This window comes from Phacochoerus africanus, chromosome 6 (genome assembly GCF_016906955.1).
Source record: "Phacochoerus africanus isolate WHEZ1 chromosome 6, ROS_Pafr_v1, whole genome shotgun sequence".
Classification (NCBI taxonomy): domain Eukaryota; kingdom Metazoa; phylum Chordata; class Mammalia; order Artiodactyla; family Suidae; genus Phacochoerus; species Phacochoerus africanus.
The window spans coordinates 87,767,537-87,788,475 of record NC_062549.1 but is presented as its reverse complement, the minus strand read 5'-3'; positions in this window follow the sequence as shown (position 1 = coordinate 87,788,475).

Here is a 20,939-nt window from a genome sequence, read left to right as displayed (position 1 = left end):
TAGAATATATAAACAACTTATACAACCCAACAGCAAAAAAGCCCATCAATGAATGGAAAAATGGCAAAAGACCTGAATAGACATTTCTCCAAAGAAGATATACAGATGGCCAGCAAACACATGAAAAAATGCTCAACATCGCTGGTTATAAGAGAAATGCAAATCAAAACGACCATGAGATATCACCTCACACCAGTCAGAATGGCCATCATTAATAAATCCACAAATAACAAGTGCTGGAGGGGCTGTGGAGAAAAGGGAACCCTCCTGCACTGTTGGTGGGAATGTAAACTGGTACAGCCACTATGGAGAACAGTCTGGAGATACCTTAGAAATCTATACATAGAACTTCCATATGACCCCGCAGTCCCACTCTTGGGCATCTATCCGGATACAACTCTACTTAAAAGAGGCACGTGCACCCGCATGTTCATTGCAGCACTATTCACAACATCCAGGACATGGAAACAACCCAAATGTCCATCGACAGATGATTGGATTCGGAAGACATGGTATATATACACAATGGAATACTACTCAGCCATAAAAAAGAATGACTTCATGCCATTTGCAGCAACATGGATGGAACTAGAGACTCTCATCCTGAGTGAAATGAGCCAGAAAGACAAAGACAAATACCATATGATATCACTTATAACTGGAATCTAATATCCAGCACAAATGAACATCTCCTCAGAAAAGAAAATCATGGACTTGGAGAAGAGACTTGTGGCTGCCTGATGGGAGGGTGAGGGGGAGGGAGTGGGAGGGATCGGGAGCTTGGGTTTATCAGACACAACTTAGAATAGATTTACAAGGAGCTCCTGCTGAATAGCATTGAGAACTTTGTCTAGATACTCATGTTGCAACAGATCAAAGGGTGGGGAAAAAAATGTAATTGTAATGTATACATGTAAGGATAACCTGACCCCCTTGCTGTACAGTGGGAAAATAAAAAAAAAATTATTTAAAATAAAATAAATAAATAAAATATTTTAAATGCACTTAAACTTATTTCAAAGAATGCTGTTTTTTTAAAATCAATAATCAATTTGATTTACAGCCTTGGAAATGTATTTCTTAAAATATGCTCACCCATGGTTAGGAAGGAGTTGATGCAGAATAAATTAGGATATTTTTGAATTATTAATGTTTCATTTCATAAAGAGAAAAGGCAAAGATTGCTGTAATTTATGTTTATATTGGAAACAATTTCAGAGCATTTCCAGATAAGGAAAAGAGGTGTCTGTAGTAGAGAGAGGTGGGACTAGAACCTGGTGACTCAACATATGATTTCACCAAACATCTCAGTGGAAAAGCAAACTGTGTAGACATGCTAGGATGACTCCTGGGATAAATAAGTAGAACTGGATCTTTCAAGGTCTCACCTAGCCCCAGCTCTTCCTTTTAGAAGTAGCAAAACTGAGGCACAGAAAGACATACACCTGGCCTAGCCTCACACACCTGGTTAGTGGTCAACTCAACCAAGGCTGATTGCATTGAATTCTGAAGACTGCTGCTGATTTCCAGTTTTTTTAGTGTAAGACATGTTTCTTTCAGTGATTTATGTTAATCATGATCTCCAACATGACCATGGAAATTAGAAAAAAATTAATTTTTTCCATATGTGCTCTGTGTGTTTCTTCTCTTCTTTTCTTTGCCATAATGGAATCCAGAATAGAACAAACAGGGCTTAGCTATTCAAACTCTGCCTAGCTAGCAATTTACAGTAATCCCTATCTAAACATGTTGTATATAAAATATCTAAATAGAGATCAGAGTCATTTTTTTCTTTTCTTGTTGCCAGTAGATAAGCGAATAGAAGGGAAAAAAATAACCAGAGGAAAACATAGAGGGAGAAATAAATGCCATTTGCTTAAAGTAGACTGGCTTTTATTATGGCCCTGTGAGATAAGGAAAGAGCATTTTCAGAAGGTTGCTCTGGTGATAAATTATGCACAAGAGATTAGAGTTTACAAGAAATAGGGTTGGTGCAAGGTGTAGGGATTTTCTTCATGAGGAATAGATTTCATTTCTGACCTTGGTAGGTTACATGCAGTTTTTTCAGCAAACGTTGTTCAACAAATTCCAACCAACAGTTTTTGTGTACTTGGAATGTTCTGAGCCTTGTGTCAGGAATTAAAGTTATAGGAGTAAAAGAGGTATATTTCCTATCTTTAGGAGCTCACAGTCTAGTGGGAAAGGTGGCAGTAAATAAACATTACAGTGTGGGGTGAGAGCTATAATAAACATAACCTTGAATATTCATTGGAATGCAGAGGAAGAACCTGTCTCCAACGCTGAAAATCTGGGAATGCTTCCTGGAGGAAGTGATAACTGAGTGATGTGGAGCCAGAGGGAGGACAGGGAAATATTTGAGGAAGGAAACTATTTCAGACAGAAGAACAGCTTGTGCAAAAGCATGGAAGCATAGAGGCCCCTTCTCATCCTGCTCCTGTAGCCAGAAAAACTCAGTATGTTTCCCATCTATTTCTTTCCTCTATTGATAAAACAAAGTGATTCTCCACCGTCCCCCCACTCCTGATTCTGGAAAGGATTAAAGGATTCAGTAGAGTATATTTGAAGACTGCACTATTGAAAATATAGTCACAGAAAAATATAAGGCCAAGAGTGAAGAGATCTTGTTTATAGACCTGACTTCAGCCCTCATCATTCATGTGATCTTGGACAAATCATTAACCTCTCAAGGCTTAATTTTCTTACCTATTAAATGGAGATAATAATGCCTGCCTACATCAAAGACTCCTTGTGCTAGTCAGTGCTAACAAGCTGCAAAGTAATATATAACATAGTAAATTTTACATACACATGTACACATAGTCATATAGTTCATTAAACAGTAAGTAGACTATAATAATTCTATGACCTAAATGTTTTTCTCATGAATTGAGAGTAGATATCCTCGGCTTTGCAACACACAATCAACCAAAATCATATATTCAGTCTATTTCCCAACTTAAAACCCTTTCCATGACTCCCCTCTGCCTATCAATATCTGAACTTCTGAGCATGCTATGCAAGACCCCAGATTGATTTCCTTGTTACTTTCTAGTTTAATCTGCCACAATTTACTTAGTTCTGTAGGAATGCCAAGATACCAGATACCTCTTTCTCCTCCTTCCTTTTCTCCTCCTTCTTCTCCCACTCTATGACCCCTATTAAACTTCTACTTGGTATATTTTTCATCTTCTGCCTCACTAGGGACTATTTCAAAGTGCACACACTATCTACAATCATATCTAAAATTCTATTGGTTATCAAGAAATCTCTATCTCATTACTTCCTTTTTATCTGGAAAGGCCTGGATAATACTCTGTGACAACCTAGTAAATATGAGTCCTAAGGAAAAATCTCTATGCTCTTGCCTTTTTCTACTGCGTAAAAAATATCCTGCATTTAACTGGTGGGAAAAGCTTTAGATGTGTTACTGAGGTTAATCTTATAGTTATAAAATATGAAGTTAATTTTACATTTTCAAAACTTCATTTGTCTAAAGAGTTGATGCTGAATACTTATGGTTTTTTATTTTATTTTATTTTAAATGTATTTTTTATTGTTATTTCCCCCAACACACTTTTTTTTTTCCCCACTGTACAGCTTGGGGACCCAGTTACACATACATGTATACATATTTTTTTCTCCCGTTGTCGTGCTGCATCGTAGGTATCTAGACATAGTTTTCAGTGCTACACAGCAGGATCTCATTGTAAATCCATTCCATGAGCAATAGTTTGCATCCGTTGACCCCAAGCTCCCAATCCCTCCCAATCTCTCCCCCTCCCCCCAGGCATACTTATGTTTGAATGCAGGGTTTGAAAAGGTTATTGAGGAGATCCTGCTGTGGTGCAGCCAGTTAAGGATCCAGCATCTCTGAGGTGTTGTAGGTTTAATCCCCTGCCTAACGTAGTGGGTTAAGGATCCACTGTTATCACAGCTGTGATGTAGGTCATAGCTGTGCCTTGGATTTGATCCCTGGCCTGGGAACGTATGCCATAGGTGTGACAGAAAATGGGGGAAAAAAAAAAAGTTCAATGAAAAACAAAGCCATTTATTATAAACAGCATTTCCAGACCTCAATCATACTGTGAAGTCACATTTCTAGTAAAACTCATGTGTCTAAAGGAATCCTTTAAGTTATTCTCCCACATAAAGGAACAGCGTGCTGATAATAACAGATAAATTCAATTCCTGGCTTTATGTAAGCAGAAATGGTTACAAATTTTCTGCAAATTCTGTTTTCTCTCTTCTGCCAAACTTCTCTCACCTATTTCTTCCTACCTCTTACCCAACTCTCATCTTTTCATCTGTCCAACAATAGAGGCTCGTGGTGGTTGCTTTGGTTCTACTGGAGTAAGTGAAGGGCTTACAAAGTCCTCTAATTGCTCCTGTGAACATGGCAACCCACACATGGCTTTGTATCTACCCTCTGGGGAAAAGGACCTAAGAGAGAGAAGGTTAACTGATTCTGCCCCAAGACTTTCAGAAGAGGACTAAAGGCAAGTACTCAGGCATATACAGAAATCTCTGGTTCTTAAACTTTATTGTATTAAGTCATTTGAGGGACTTTTTACTACTTCATGTTCCCCACCTTTTCCCTAGAAATTCTGATTCTTGGCTACCATGGAGAGTGTGTGTATAGTGGAGGGTAAAACAGACATTGTTGCACAAGCTAAGAAAAGATCTCTATTTTTCCTGAATGTCTCAGGATATGAAAATCTTTCTGTGTGAGGGAGGGGAACAGAGGCTAGAGAAGGAACTGACTCATTAGCTTAAAGCTTTGCTGAGCTCTTTGGTTTTGTTTTAAATCTTCATTAGCAAGAGTTCTCCAAGCTTCCACATGTACTTGTCTCAGACCCATGCACATGCTCTATTAAATCAGTATCAATAGTGTGTGTGTGTGTGTGTTTACTCGCACACACACACATGCACATGTGTGTGCACATGCACATGTTACATATTCTTCCTTGTGTGGAAAACACAACACATCAATACAACACATATATATTACTCTTATGAATGGAGCAGCCAGCACATGCATGAGTGTCACTAAGACCTCTGTCACAGGGATGGTTGGTTGAACAAGTGCTGTGTGCATGACTGAAATATAATATTTAAGAGGCACCCTTATTTGTATTCTTAGCCCCAGTTTAGCAGTATCCCCTACCCCTACCACATACAGAAAAAATCTCTCATCAAGCTTTATTCAAACACATTTGTCTCCTTTCTGCCTCTACCATCAGCTTTAGCCAGACCTTCCTACACCCTGCCCTCAACTAGTGACCTATCAGTAGACAGTCCTTGACTTACAAATTACAAGTCCAGCCAACTAGAGTGAATCTTTTTTTAAGATTTTTATTTTTTATATTATAGTTGATTTAAAATGTTTTGTCAATTTCTGCTGTTCAGCAAAGTGATCCAGTCACACACATACACACACACACATATACATTCTTTTTCTCACACTATCCTCCATCATGTTCCATCACAAGTGACTAGACATGGTTCCCTGTGCCATACCCAGGATCTCATTGCCTATCCACTCCAAATGCAATAGTTCGCATGCACTAACCCCAAACTCCCAGTCCATCCCACTCCCTCCCCCTCCCCCTTGGCAACCACAAGTCTGTTCTCCAAGTCCATGGATTTGCTTCTTTTCTATAGATAGTTTCCATGTGCCATATATCAGATTCCAGATATGTGATATTATATGGTCTTTGTCTTTCTCTTTCTGACTTACTTCACTTTGTATGAGAGTTTCTAGTTCCATCCATGCTGCTGCAAATTGCATTATTTTGTTCTTTTTTATGGCTGAGTAGCATTCCATTGTGTATATATACCACATTTTCTTAATCCATTCCTCTGTTGAATGACATTTAGTTTCTTTCCATGTCTTGGTGATTATGAATAATGCTGCAATGAACATACAGGTGCATGTATCTTTTTCAAGGAAATTTTTCTCCAGATATATGCCCAGGAGTGGGATTGCTGGGTCATATGGTAGTTCTATATTTAATTTTCTGAGTTACCTCCATACTGTTTTCCATAGTGGTTGTACCAATCTACATTCCCACCAACAGTGTAGGAGGGCACCCTTTTCTCCACACCCTTTCCAGCATTTGTTATTTGTTGACTTGTTAATGATGGCCATTCCGACTTGTGTGCAATGGTACCTCATAGTACTTTTGATTTCCATTTCTCTAATCATTAGTGATATTGAGCGTTTTTTCATGTGCCTGTTGGCCATTTGTATATCTTCTTTAGAGAAATGTCTATTCAGGTCTTTTGCCCATTTTTTTGATTGGGTTGTTGGGTTTTTTTGCTCTTGAGTTGTTTAAGTTGTTTGTATATTTTAGAGATTAAGCCCTTGTCAGTTGCATCATTTGAAACTATTTTCTCCCATTCCATAGGTTGTCTTTTTTTTTTTTTTTTTTTACAGTTTCCTAAGGTGTAAAAAAGTTTTACAGTTTCAAAAGCTTGAAAGTTTGATTAGGTCCCATTGTTTTATTTTTTGTTTTTATTTCTGCTACCTTGGGAGACTGACCTAAGAAAACATCTACACAGTTGATGTCAGAGAATGAGTTTGATGGTATCTTGTCTTAGGTTTAAGTCTTTGAGCCATTTTGAGTTTATTTTTGTGCATGGTATGAGGGTGTACTCTAGTTTCATTGATTTACATGCAGCTGTCCAGTTTTCCCAGAACCACTTCCTGAAGAGACTGTCTTCTTCTTATTTTATATTCTTGCCTCCTTTGTCAAAGATTAATTGGCCATAGGTGCGTGGGTTTATTTCTGGGTTCTCTATTCTGTTCCATTGGTCTGTATGTCTGTTTTTGTACTAGTACCATACTGTCTTGATCACTGCAGCTTTGCAATATTGTCTGAAGTCTGGGAGAGTTATACCTCCTGCTTGTTTTTTGTTGTTGTTGTTGTTTTTCCCTCAGGATTGCTTTGGCAATTCTGAATCTTTTATGGTTCCATATAAATTTTTGGATTGTTTGTTGTAGTTCTGCGAAAAATGTCATGGGCAATTTGATAGGGCTTGCACTGAATCTGTAGATTGGTTTTGGTAGTGTGGCCATTTTGGCAATATTAATTCTTCTAATCCAGGAGCATGGAATATCTTTCCATTTCTTTGAATCTTCTTTAATTTCCTTGATTAATGTCTTATAGTTATCACCATTTAGGTCTTTCACCTCTTTAATCAGGTTTATTCCTAGGTATTTAATTTTGGGGGGTGTAATTTAGAGTGAATATGGTATTTTCTAAACCCTTGCTGCTGCCCTGATGTGCCATTTTGTGTTATAAAGTTGGGGCATGGGAACTAACATGAAATTTTTATAAACTGTATGTATTGCTACCTATCTATCAATTTGGCCATCAGTAGTAGGCATTAATGGTTAGAAGGGTTTGAAATTAACTATGTCTTAATAATCGTGCTACTAGATTATAAGGAAAACAAAAAAGAAATTCTGCCTTGAATGTCCACATGTACCATATTAGATAAACATCTATTAGAAGGCATGATAGATCCTAAAACTTTTTTTTTTTTTTTTTTGCTTTTTAGGCTGTACCTGCAGCAAATGGAAAATCCCAGGCTAGGGAATGAATTGGAGCTGTAGTCAGCAGCCTAGGCCATAGTCACAGCAAGATCCAAGCTGCATCTCTGACTTACACCAAAACTCAGGCAATGCTGGATCCTTAACCCACTGAGGCCAGGAATCAGACCTGCATCCTAATGGATACTAGCTTGGTTTTTAACCCAGTGAGCCACAGTGGGAACTCCATAAAACCTATTCTGTAAGCTCATTCAAGATGCAGCCTCTCTTCTTTTAGATGTTGTGACTTCACCAACCATATTCTAGAAGCAAGATTATAGTGAGCATCAGGTAACTAGAAATTTTCAGGCAAATGGCTCAACATAGGACTGTTTAGGAGGTAAGCCTCACTATCCATAAGGGCACAGGTTTCAACTGATTATTTTATCTCATTTTACATAAATAAGAGGAATATTTCTAGAATATCATAGACAATACAGAGGCTTTGAACACCAATTTCCATCAATAACAACCCATTTCTAATATCTGTTAAGCAAACTACAATTCCAGTATAATCACTAATTAAAACATATTTCTATCATTTATTATGCTAATTAACAAAGTCTCTTATGTTAACGGACAATAATGAGCTGAACTGTTGGTGGTAGTTTCCTACCAAAGCTGACCTTTTAAATTGAATATTAGCTTTTTCCTGTCATGTTAATCAATAACCAATGCAACTGATTGCCTCTGAAGTATAACTTAAACTAATCAACACCTAAACCTACGGTGAAATAAATTACAGACATTATGGTACTCTGGGTTTGGAAGGTAAAGCAAAAAATGACATAGCAGAACAAACTTTGGGGTTAGAATTTTAAATACAACTAAACTGCTTAGATGAAGGTTTCCTTTCCCCCAAAACTTTCTATACATTGTCAGAGAAGTTGCTATATTTTCTAAGATCTCACTAATTTTAAAGATTGTAACCTTTAGAAATATAAGTATATTTGGAAGTGCTATCAGTGATTATTAATTCAATCAATTAAAAAAATTTTTTTATATAATGATTTTTATTTTTTTCATTTTAGCTGGTTTACAGTGTTCTGTCAATTTTCTACTGTACAGCATGGTGACCCAGTCACACATACACGTATACATTCTTTTTTCTCACATTATCATGCTCCATCATAAGTGACTAGACATAGTTATCAGTGCTACAGAGCATAATCTCATTGCTTATCCATTCCAAAGGCAATAGTCTGCATCCATTAATCCCAAATTCCCAATCCATCCCACTCCCTCCCCCTCCCCCTTGGCAACCACAAGTCTATTCTCCAAGTCCATGATTTTCTTTTCTGTGGAAATTTTCATTTGTGCCTTATATTAGATTCCAGATATAAGTGATATTATATGGTATTTGTCTTTCCCTTTCTGACTTTCTTCACTCAGTATGAGAGTCTCTTTTTCAATCCATGTTGCTGCAATCAAATTTAGAGAAACCAGCTTAGTGAAAATTAATTGGTGAAAATCAAATTGTTTTCCTCTTACTACTCAAGCTGGGCTGGGTAAGTGGGGCAGGAGGGTAAGCCAGAAATCGAGGTTGGATCTCTGAGGCCATGTAGACTCATATCTGAGTAACCCATCTGAAGTGATGGAAGCTGAAAAAGGCAGAATGGTCAATGTGAGTCAAATGCTTAAAGATCTATAGAAAGCTTGCCTTGATAATACTTGCTCAGATCAGTTTGCTCTGTGGAGACTGGAACTTTCCAATCAAGTGCTACTTCATAATAATATTAAAGTTCATAATAACAATAACCAGGCTGCGAAATACATGCATAAAGCTTGATTATGGGATGGCAATTTGAATTTAGTTTTTGTTTGTTTGTTTACCTTTTAGGGCTGCACTTGCTGCATATGTAAGTTATTAGGCTAGGGTTAAAATTGGAGCTGCAGTTGCTGGTCTATGCCACAGAAACACAGGATCCAAGCCACATCTGTGACCTACACTGCAGCTTGCAGGAATGGCAGATCCTTAACCAACTGAGCGAGGCCAGGGATCAAACCTGCATCCTCATAGATACTAGTCAGGTTCTTAACCTGCTGAACCACAACAGGAATTCCACAATTTGAATTTAGAAGATAACTCTATGTTTGGAGTATAATGGTACACTTGACTTCAAGTTATATATTTTAAAAAGCTTGCTTGGACTTGAGTAACCTAGAACCTGAAGGATGGTAACTCTCAATGAGACCCAGCACTATATATATTTGACCTTATAGAGTGAATGATCCAATGACCATCTCCCTGGGCCAGATGGAAGTAACAGAAAATGCCAAGAGGACTTGTCAAGGCCATATAATTAGTAAAGGGAAGCTGTATCCTAGGCTGATTATCTCTATCTCAAAGCTAGGTTCTTCCATACTGGCGAAGTAAGGAGGATGAAGAGTAGAGGAAGAATTGCTCATGGAAAGTAAAGGGGCTTTATCGATGGCCTAAATGAGAGACAATTGTATCTATGCTGGTAAACAGTGAAGTTGATGAGAGGTAGACAGATTAAAGACAGGTTTTAAAGGTAGAATAAACAAAGCTTTATCATGCTTTAGATGTGGAAGGTTGATGATGAAAGAAAAGAGCAATGAATTCTGATTTTTAGATTTCTGGCTTGAGCAATGCAAATGAAAAGGGGAATTTAAAAAAAAAAAAAGTTATGGCCAGAGTGAGGAGGAGTGCAAGGAGGAATTGTGTTTTGTCCTTGTTATGTTTTTAGATGCCTATTAGATATACCTGTGAAATGACAGAAAGATAATCATCAATCAATGAACCTTTCTTATCAAACTTCCAAGTCAAATTTGTTGCAAAATGTAATCATAAATAATGAAACATTGGTATGTAGCATTGAACTTTGGGATAGGGCAAATATATTTTGGAGACGGTCTACTGAAAATTATGATTTGGGTCTTAGAGAAGTGGGTAGTAAACCATTCCTCCTGACAGTAGCTTTATTACAGGATGTTGAATGTTTATTCTAGTTCTGTGTACAGGACAAGGTAAAAAGATTTCAAACGTCTCCTTCAAGGCTTTTTCCAGGTCTGCTTCCTCACTTAGGAAACTTTATTCCAAGTTCCAGGAAACTGAATAAAGGCTACCTGTATTGAAATTTATTTTACCAATTGTGTTAGATTATCTCCTATAATCTAACCTGGAAACCTATCTACTCTTCATATTATTTTTAAAATTAGAAATAGATTCCAAATTCCAAACAACCCATTAAAAAAAAAAAAAGGTAACCTTTGGGAAAACAGCTAGTTAATTAGAGACTGATTGTGCTTTTTTATTTTTTGTTACTTCTCAACCCAATTTTCAGTTAGAAGAAAGCTTCAAGAAAGAAAATACACTGAAAGGACTCAGCTGTGTATCTAGACAGAATTTTAATGGGAATGTGAATCATATTTGGATAGCAGGGAAAAACTTGATATGACCCAGATTCTCAGGAACAGAGATAATGCCTGTGTTGGAGGGTATAAAAGTGAGCAGCTCAGGGTTCCAGCCTTGCAATGTATTTGATAAGAATTGTATCTCTTGGAATTGTGCACTAGAGAGGCCATGGGGATGCTCCAAATGCCATTATGCAAGTGGGACATTTGTGAAGTACTATGGAAAGGACGTAGCATTTAGAGTCAGACATACTTAGGTTTTAGTCATGTTTTGCTATTGGTTAGTGATTTGCCTTACCTTCTCTAAGAAATTCACTTAACCTTTATGAGTTTCAGTCTCCTTACCTATAAGATGAAGGTAGTAAAATCTATCGCATTAAATTAGTTTATTTTGCTGTCGATATGTTCATTTATTCATTCGACAAGTGCTTTTTGAACATCAACTATGTCCCAGGTATGTGCTAGGTGTTAGGAACACAGTGGTAAGTAAAGCGGGTATACTTTCTCCTCCCATGGATCTTGATGGGAAATAATTTCATAAGCGGTTTCCCCAGAGTGAAAATAATATATCCATTAAAGGGAAAAGTATTCAAGTACATGGCAGGAAGACCTTACATAGGCTTGGGGGATGGGGCTCTGGAAAGGCCTCCTAGAGATGTGAAAGACAGAATTGGACAGAAGAGGAAGAGATGTAGCTAGGCTATAACCTTCTCCCTTCTATTTAATCACTCATAACCTATTGCTTCTCTTTCTAACATTTCTTTCTTCTGCCGAGAGAATAATCTTAGGTGGTCAAGCAATGAATCTTATGGCATGGTCTCCAAGTAATATGGAACCCATCTTTTTGAGATGGTTCTTCTTGAGAATTCTCCAAGGTTAAGTTTGCTGCCCTTTTTTCTACCCTTCAAAGAAATAAACTGACTCCCATTTTTTTTTTTGCCTTTTTAGTTTTTTTTAGGGCCGCACCTGTGGCATATGGAGGTTCCCAGGCTAGGGGTCTAATCGGAGCTTTAGCCACTGGCCTACACCACAGCCACAGCAATGCCATATCTGAGCTGTGTCTGCAACCTACACCACGGCTCGTGGCAACACCAGATCCTTAACCTGCTGAGCAAGGCCAGGGATCGAACCTGCAACCTCATGGTTCCTCTGACTCCCACATTTAACAATGATCTCCATATTGGTGACCTCTAAATCTATATGGCAGTGGTTCAGCTTGGGATGATTTGGCCCCCTGGGAGGCATTTTGCAACACCTGGAGACATTTTTAATTGTTACACAGAGGGCAATGGCTATTGGTAGCTAGTGGGTAGAGGTCAGAGATACTGCTAAACATCATACACTCCAAAAAACAGACCCCAAAGAAAAGTTGTCCAGCTCCAAATGTCAGTAGTTCCAAGGTTGAAAAACCTGCTCTATAGGCCCCCCTCATTCAAGCACCAGTTCTTTGGTTTCACCTGTGTCAAAGACATTTCTTTTTGGGTTTTACGTCATGTTACTTCAGAACCAAACCCAACATCCTTTTCTTATTTTGATCAATGATAATAACTTATAGAGTGACTTAGGTGTGCTGTGAAGACCAGTTCTGAGAGATCCAGACAGTGTTACTTTCATCCATAGTCTATGGGATACATAGCCCTCTTCCCCAGATTTCTACAAATACTCAGGGGTTTATACTCTCATATTTCTATCTGTTTCCTGTCTTCTTTTCCTGTAAAAGTTCTGTCTGCTTCATTTTGCATCAGTCTAGACCTGACACTCAGTCTCTGAATAGGTTTATCCTCAAAGAGGCACTCATATCAGACATTTTTGGATTTATCACCCTTTCTGAGAAATCATAGAGAAGGCATTACATTACATAATGCAGACTTTCTTTTTCTTTTATTTCTTATCTTTCTTCCCATCCTATTACTTGTGAGTTACCCTCCAAGAACCCTCCAAGAACTCCAGGTTCTTTTCTTTCTATTGAAAAAGCAACTTCCTCCTTATCTGAAGCTTTGCCATCCACTGATCCTTGAAAAGGGTTTTGAGACTTACCAATGACTATTAACACTTTGCAACAGAGATAGGTAATGACTTCTAGCCTTTCCAATGCATATAAAAGTACTCCCACCTGTCAGTATTTTAGGACAATTAACTGCCTCTAGCCAGGTTCAATTTTTGCTTCCCATGCTCAGATTATCCAGGCTTTATTTCATATAATCATATGAGGGGGTCTCTGAATCTAATTTGTAATCATTCTAAGATTTAAAGAAGTTATGATACAGTGATCCTGAGGAGAGGCCCAATTCATTTAAGCCTTCATAAAGTAGAAGTTAGAAAGAATTAATCCTAAGAAAAGAGAGTAGTGTTGCTCAGTTCTTGTTCAAGGTCATAGGGCCAGACTTGGGGAAAAGGCATGATTCTGAGAGGTGCAGGCTATATTCTGCTCTAGCCCACAAGGAACCACGCCTGAGTCTCAGAATGAATTGAATATCATAAAAGTATGGGTGAAAGAGCTGTTTCCTTAAAATCTCTGTGGTGCACGGGGAGCCCAAGGTATCAGAAACACTGGTGCCTGGACCTTTACCAGTGACACAAGTGTTGCCTATGACTTTAGCAGGAGCAGAGGTGGTTTACACACAGCCATACTCAGAGTCCATGAAGCCAGCAGCCTTAGGCTGGAGGCAAAGTAGTGGGTCCTGGCAACATGACAGTTACATTTGGCACTGACTTAGGCAACAACAAAATGCATTGCCTCCGAACCCAAGTAGGATAGAGGAAAATCATGGGAGACCAAAGCAGCCAAGATAACCAGGAGTTCCCATCGTGGCTCAGAGGAAATGAATCTGACTAGCAACTATGAGGACGTGCATCCAATCCCTGGCCTTACTCAGTGGGTTGCGGATCCGGCATTGCCCTGAGCTGTGGTGTAGGTTGCAAATGTGGCTTGGATGCTGCATTGCTGGGGCTGTGGTGTAGGCCATCGACTACAACTCAGATTCAACCCCTAACCTGGGAACCTCCATATGCCGCAAGTGCGGCTCTAAAAAGACAAAAAAAAAGAAAGAAAAAAAAAAGAGGTAGCCAAGATAACCAATTCACAGAGCAAGTGTGCGATACTGTGGGACCATGGTTTCCACAAATAGTGTGAAGGTGGGTCTGTAGGTCTATAGCTATCCTTAAGTTGTCTGGATTAGAGACTATGGCCAGATAACTCTGGACTTGAAAGAGACAAAGCCATGTAGCTGAATCCTGTCCTTTGACAGAGGAGAAAACTGAGAGCTATGAAAAATTAAAGGATATATTCAAGTTGAGAGGGAGAAAGCTAGAGCCCTTATTTTCTGGTTGTTAGAATGAGAGCTTCTTACGACAATAGCTTCATTTTCAGATTTTTAAATTATTTTTGCAGAAAGAAGTACTAAAGCAATGCTGGTTAAAAGGGGGTGGAACCTTCCCAATTTCCTGTGATGCACCAATCCTGCTTATGGTCCCACTAAGTCATTTCCCTTCTTTATCCCAGGACTTGAACTATGCTCTTGGAGTTTGACTTACATTGGTTCTTTCCAAGGGGGCTTCTCAGCCCAGCTACTTTTGCCAATCCTCTCGCATGAGCAGGCATATCTAGGTCTCTGATGAACACAATTTGGCTAAAACAGAATTACCTGAGCTCCCATTGTGGAGGCCAGAGTCCTGGGCATTGAAGATGGATGGCATTGGAAGAAAGAGTCTAAATTTTCACGGGATTCTAACAGGAGGAAACTGAGAGAAATTATCCTTAGACTAAAGGACAAAGAGCCTCACCCATCTCTTCTCAAAGGAGGAAGGATGGTGGCAGCTTTTTCCTTCCTTCTTGTGCTTTTCCTCTTTTCCCTTGTAGTATCCTGGGGTTCCTTACTTAGCTCTAAATGAGCAACAAGCTTTTTCAATTGAACATATACTCTCTCTATTTAAAGCTATCATAAAACATGGTTTCTTCACTTGGGTAAGAATGTTAAAATTGTGCTAAAATTATTAACTAAAACCCCATATTGTTGAAAAGATCAAGTTGCATGGAAAGAATATATACCTGTATTCAAAATATTCTAGATGAAAACTAATAACTGGTAGGCACTAATTTTTGAATATATTTCTAATCATTATGCTATGATAAATGAACTCTCACTTAATTTCATATCATGTGTATGTGATTTGTAATTTTTTAACAGATGTAGAAAGTGAGGTTCAGAGAAATCAAAGAACTTACCCAAGGTCACAAAAAGTAAGTAAGTTCTAGAGCTGGAATTCAAACTTCAATATCCACAGAGATCTTCCACCACCCTCAAGTTGGGTTCATTATGTCTGAAGACCACAAGTGTGACTGGACTAATGAGGATATATGTCCTTTTGTGAGTAGAATTTTGCATTAAGATTTGACAGTTATGATGGTGAATATACCTAACTTTCATCAAGCTCCTTTTATTTTATTTATTTTATTTATTTATTTTTTGTCTTTTTGCCATTTCTAGGGCCACTTCCCATGGCATATGGAGGTTCCCAGGCTAGGGGTTTAATCGGAGCTGTAGCCACCAGCCTATGCCAGAGCCACAGCAACTTGGGATCCGAGCCACATCTGCAACCTATACCACAGCTCATGGCAACACCGGATCCTTAACCCACTGAGCAAGGCCAGGGATTGAGCCCGAAACCTCATAGTTCCTAGTTGGATTCATTAACCACTGAGCCATGACAGGAACTCCATCATCAAGCTCCTTTTATGTGTCTACTGATCATTTTGGATATGTCATCTCATTTAGGTCCCCAGTTTTATGGATTTCTATATTGAAATTCTCATTTTAGCAATAAGAGCCTGAAGGTTAAAGAGGAAAATTAAACATGGTTGGTCCCATAGCTACTAGGGACCAGATCATGGATTCCAACCTAACCTGCTCCCAAAGCATGTAGCTTTTGCAAAGGTGGCAGAGAAGGAAGCTTGGAATTGCAAGTGCACTGGAAGAAGAGTGGAGAAATAAGTCATGTGCAAAAGACAGAAAGAAAAATTGATTAGCTGAAACACTGAGAGAGTTCAAAAGGAAGAAGTTAGAAAGGAGGCTGGAGCATGGGGAGAGGAAGTAAGTGATGGGTCTTAAAGTCAAAATCGAGATGTTGGGTTTGAGACTCCTGGTGCTGGGAATCTACCTCATGGTGTTGGACATGACTGTGGGAAGATAAATGCTTAAAATTCATTTTACTCTCCATGTGTAAGATGGAAAAAAAGGAGAGGGACTGGAAGCTGGTTGACTGCCTGGGAGGTCTTCCTTAATCTCTTCTAATTAATAATGATGGTGATAGTTGCATTTTTGGGGTGGTAATTGGCTATGTGCATACCTCTGGCATAAGTTCTTCACCTATATTTACTTCTTGAATATTCTCTATTACTTTATAAAGTATTATTTTCATCATACCCAGTTTACAGGCAAGGAGACTGAGGTTCAGAGAGGATAAGTAATTCTCTGAAGGACAGATAAAAAGTGGAAGGGGTTATATTTAATTCAGGTGTATGTGGCTTCTCAGCTTGAGCTTTCACTTATAGTTTGCTGCTCCTCATTATTCTCCTTGTCACTTGGTAGCAAGGATGTAGACATCCAGAGCATTCTTATTGGCACAGCTTCCTACATAAAATCAGTTAATGGTATTTGGAAAGACAAACTAGCAGTGACTGTTAACATTACTCTTGTCCCAAGTGTTTTATTGTCCTGTACATATGCACACTAGATCAGGTGTTAATTTCTCTTCCTTGGCTAAAAAGTCCTTGGCATGAGATATTTCTGGCTTAGCTTGAGATTTAAACAGGCATGTGATGGATGGAGACTTTTTTTGATACCACTGTAGCTTTGTAAAATCTTCAGGAAAAGTGTTAATTGAGTATGACCTACCTGCAGAGGTTTTTGTTTCATAAATATTTTCTTTTCTCTCAAAGAAATTGACTTGCTCCAAAGAGCCAAATGTTGTTGCATAATGGCAAAGACTTTAAAATAGATCAAAGAATGTATCTCAAACTTTTCCACTCTCCTAACTGCAGAGGAAGTGAATGGGAACTACAGGGGGTTGGAAGAGAGTAGGTCAAGAGCAAGATATTTCTTTGAAGTTTCATGTTTCATCTTAAAAGACTGTGAATTTTCCATTCCCATAAAACGTATCCATGTTTTAAAATGAAAATATTTTTAAAATTAGAAAGAGGCACCACAATAATCCCAGCATGCCATCTTTTAACTGTAAAGTCTACAACATTCTATGTGAGACATCAGACGTAACAATGTTTAACTCAATCTCTGTGTGACCATGGGAACAGAACATTCCAATGCTTGCAAAAGTTGTCAGCAAGGCATAACCCACAGTAATGCCATGCGCCAGGACAATTGCACAATGCACAGACCAGTTCTGCAAACAAATAGACTATCAGAGCCCTTGGAACTCCTGAAGGTTAGCATAGTGTAGAGGCTAAGAACAGGGCTTTGATTTCTTTCTTTCTTTCTTTTTTTGGCTTGAAGTCATGTGGATTTTTATTGGGTTGCCTTAAATTTATGAAGTAGGGAGAGTTATATGTCCATTCGGGGCCTTGAATTTAAATAGCTGTCTCAACTATGATGATAATAGCTGTAGTGCCTTGAATTAGTTATTTAGCCACTCTAAATCTCAGATTCAGAAAGGTGAAATATGTCAATGTATGTTATAGCATTTAGAACAATGCCTAGTGTATTATAAATATTCAATAAACAGTAGCTTTAATTAATGTTAGTGATTTTCAGAACACTAGTTTATTTATTTATTTAGCTTTTTTTTTTCAGGGCCACACTCGGGGCATATGGAAGTTCCCAGGCTAAGGGTCGAATTGGAGTAGCTGCCAGCCTACACCACAGCCACAGCAATGAGGGATATGAGCTGTGTCTGTGACCTACACCACAGCTCATAGCAATGCCAGATCTCCAACCCACTGAGCAAGGCCAGGGATTGAACCCGCATCTTCATGGATACTAGTCAGATCATTTCCACTGCACCACAATGGGAACTCCTAGATTTAGTTTTGAATGTAGAAGTTAAATATACGTAGTTAAAAGTATTTCAAATGATGGTTGTCTCTTAAAAACAAAATAATCTTTAAAAGTGGAAAATATTCAAATATTATCTATTAGGTCTAGAAATCTGAAAGAAATTTTTATTTTAAACTTTTAAAAATATAATGCTATGATCATTGTATAACTATAAATGTAATAAAATTCATTGAGTTAAAAAATTGGAAATAAATATGTGTAGAAAATGCTACATTGTTCCTGCCTTTTAGGGTATTAAAAGAAACATTATGATGTAGAAAAATCATTATAAATATATACAGAAAAGTTATAAAAAAGAAAATCAATGAACTAAAGAATTTTCTCAACTCTTAAAAATCCATCAAATTATTCTTATATAGAAGTCTGAATGTCCAATGAGTGAAAAACAGCATAAAATTCAAGTAAAAGCTGAATACAAGCATACATAAAAATAGAAAATAGTAGAGATAAAAATTGGAAAACTGGATAATCAAAGGATGCCAATCAAAAGCATAATTATAATAATTGAATAAAGTAAAACACAATTAAGTTCTTTAGCTCAGTATCCTGTTCTTGGGCTGGTGTGGGGACTTCAATTTTCCAGTCCACAAAGTCATTGAACTAGTTGTTGTGTTACATTTTGGAACAGAAGGTGTCAGCATCTCTTCTCAAGAGCTGGCAATGAAAGGCTATGACAGTATTTCTCCTTCCTCTCTGATGGAAATACAGTACTCCGATCTAACATTTCTTTCATTAGGTCTTTGACTCTTGTCACTGGACAACTATGATGTTGAGAAGACACTTTCTGCTATGGTCAGAATGTTTGTGTTTGCCCAAATTCATGTATTGAAATCCTAATGTTCAATATGATGCTATAGGATATGGGGGCTTTGAGAGATGATTAATGCCCTTGTAGAGATGCTCCAGAGAGATCTTACCCCCATTTCCACCCTATGCGGAGAGACTGAGAAGGTACCAGCTATAAACCAGAAGAGGGCTTTGACCAGAATGCAACCATGACTTGATCTTTGACTTCTCAGCTTCCAGAGTAGGGAGAAATAAATTTATATTGCTTGTAAGCTACTCAGTCTGTGGCATTTTGTTATAACTTTCCAAACAAATTTTTCAGAGACCCTCGAGATTAGAGAAATTTGGGGGCAATTCAGAATCAAAGAATAATGTGTTGATTAGATTTATTTCTTGATTGGATTGAAACAACTTGTCCAGAAAAAGAAATATTAGCACTCATTAGACTCTTTCACCATGATGTGGTTAGCAAAACTGCAAGGGTTGTTTGGTGAATTAAAAAAAACAAAATGTTTCTGGAAAGAAATAGAGATTCTGTGTCTACAGTACTGGCTATGGGGATAAGATAATTAGATTTGTATTTTTAATTGCATTTGTGAATTAATCCATATGAAATTGTCAGTATTTGGCCATCTTTGACCTCATAAATGCCAGTTCCATATGTTCAACTTAATGAAGACATGAATCACAAGAGAATTTTATTTTTATCCAGAAGAATGCTGTAAGTATGTGCTTGTCAAGATGAGGACTTTGTTACTAAATATAAATGTTAAGGTTAAAAACAGAGTGATTGTACGGTCTGTGGTGGACTAGAAAAACTTACTGAGGGGTTGATGCAGTTTAGATAAGTGGAAAGAGGATGATCAATTCAGGCAGGGGAAAGAACATGCCATAGTCTGTGCAGAAGTTAAGAGTAACTCCATTTTCTTGTAATTGTGGGATATTTAGGGGAGTCAGTGGTGGTAGATAGGGAAAGTCAGAGCCTTCTAACAGAGAGACTAAGATGCCCAGTTAAGGTATTGAACTTTTTCTATTAGCAGTGAGGAGTCATGAAATGTTCTAAGGAAGGGAATTACATAATCAGAGTAGTGTTTGAATAGAGCTTGCAGCTAGAATAACCAAGCAGAACAGGATTGTGAGATAAGAAAATTAAAATTCAGAAGACTTCAAACATGATGCTAATTGTCAAGGTCCGAGTGGCCAGTGGCAGAATTGAGATCCAATAGTGGAATCTTCAGGAAGGACTATAAAGAATTTATTTTAAATTTTATTGGGTTGAAGGTGATAGCTGCATCGATAAAATAGGTATTAATAAATTAAGAAAAATAAGAGCATCGCCAATATCTTTTGAGCATTTAAAATGTTCCAGGTACAGAGCTCAGTGATTTTCAAAGTATTCTCATTTATTCTTAAAATTAGAATAAGAATTAGACATTATTATCAATTCCATTTTATGTATTATGCCATAAGAGGTAATCAGACTCATCAGGCATTTACAGAGGTAGGATGGACTTTTAGGAAGCAGGCCAGGGATGCAGCTATGGAAAGCTATAAAGAAAAAGGGGACCAGTGAACATTAGAAAGATAGCTTAGAATGAAACTCGCGCGCATGTGTGTTTGTGTGTGTGTGTGTGTGTGTGTGTGTGTGTGTGTGTGTGTGTTTGAGACTGTGTTGATTTTAGGACCCAAAGACCCGATCTTAAGGAAATTGTAATCAGTATCTTTAGTGCTCAGGACAAGAAGAGTAATCATTCCCTTATTCATTCATTTCCTCACTTATTCAATCATGTTTGTGGAGAACTGCAGCTTGTGCAAGTGATGATACCAGGCAATAAAGAGATGAACTTGATTTAGTCACAGCTGCTAAATTTCACAGTTCAGTGAAAAAAAAATGGTATTGTGGCTTGTGCAATTTGGGTAGCAGAGTGACAACAGTGGCAAGCACAGAGAAAGAAACAAACAGATATCAGACAAAGGCTGTGACCTAACAGATTAAATCATGGTGTGTAGCCATGGTGGGTTGTATACTGAAACCTATGCTCCATATCATGTGGGTGAGGATAAAGACCAGTGAAGCAGGTGAGGTAAGC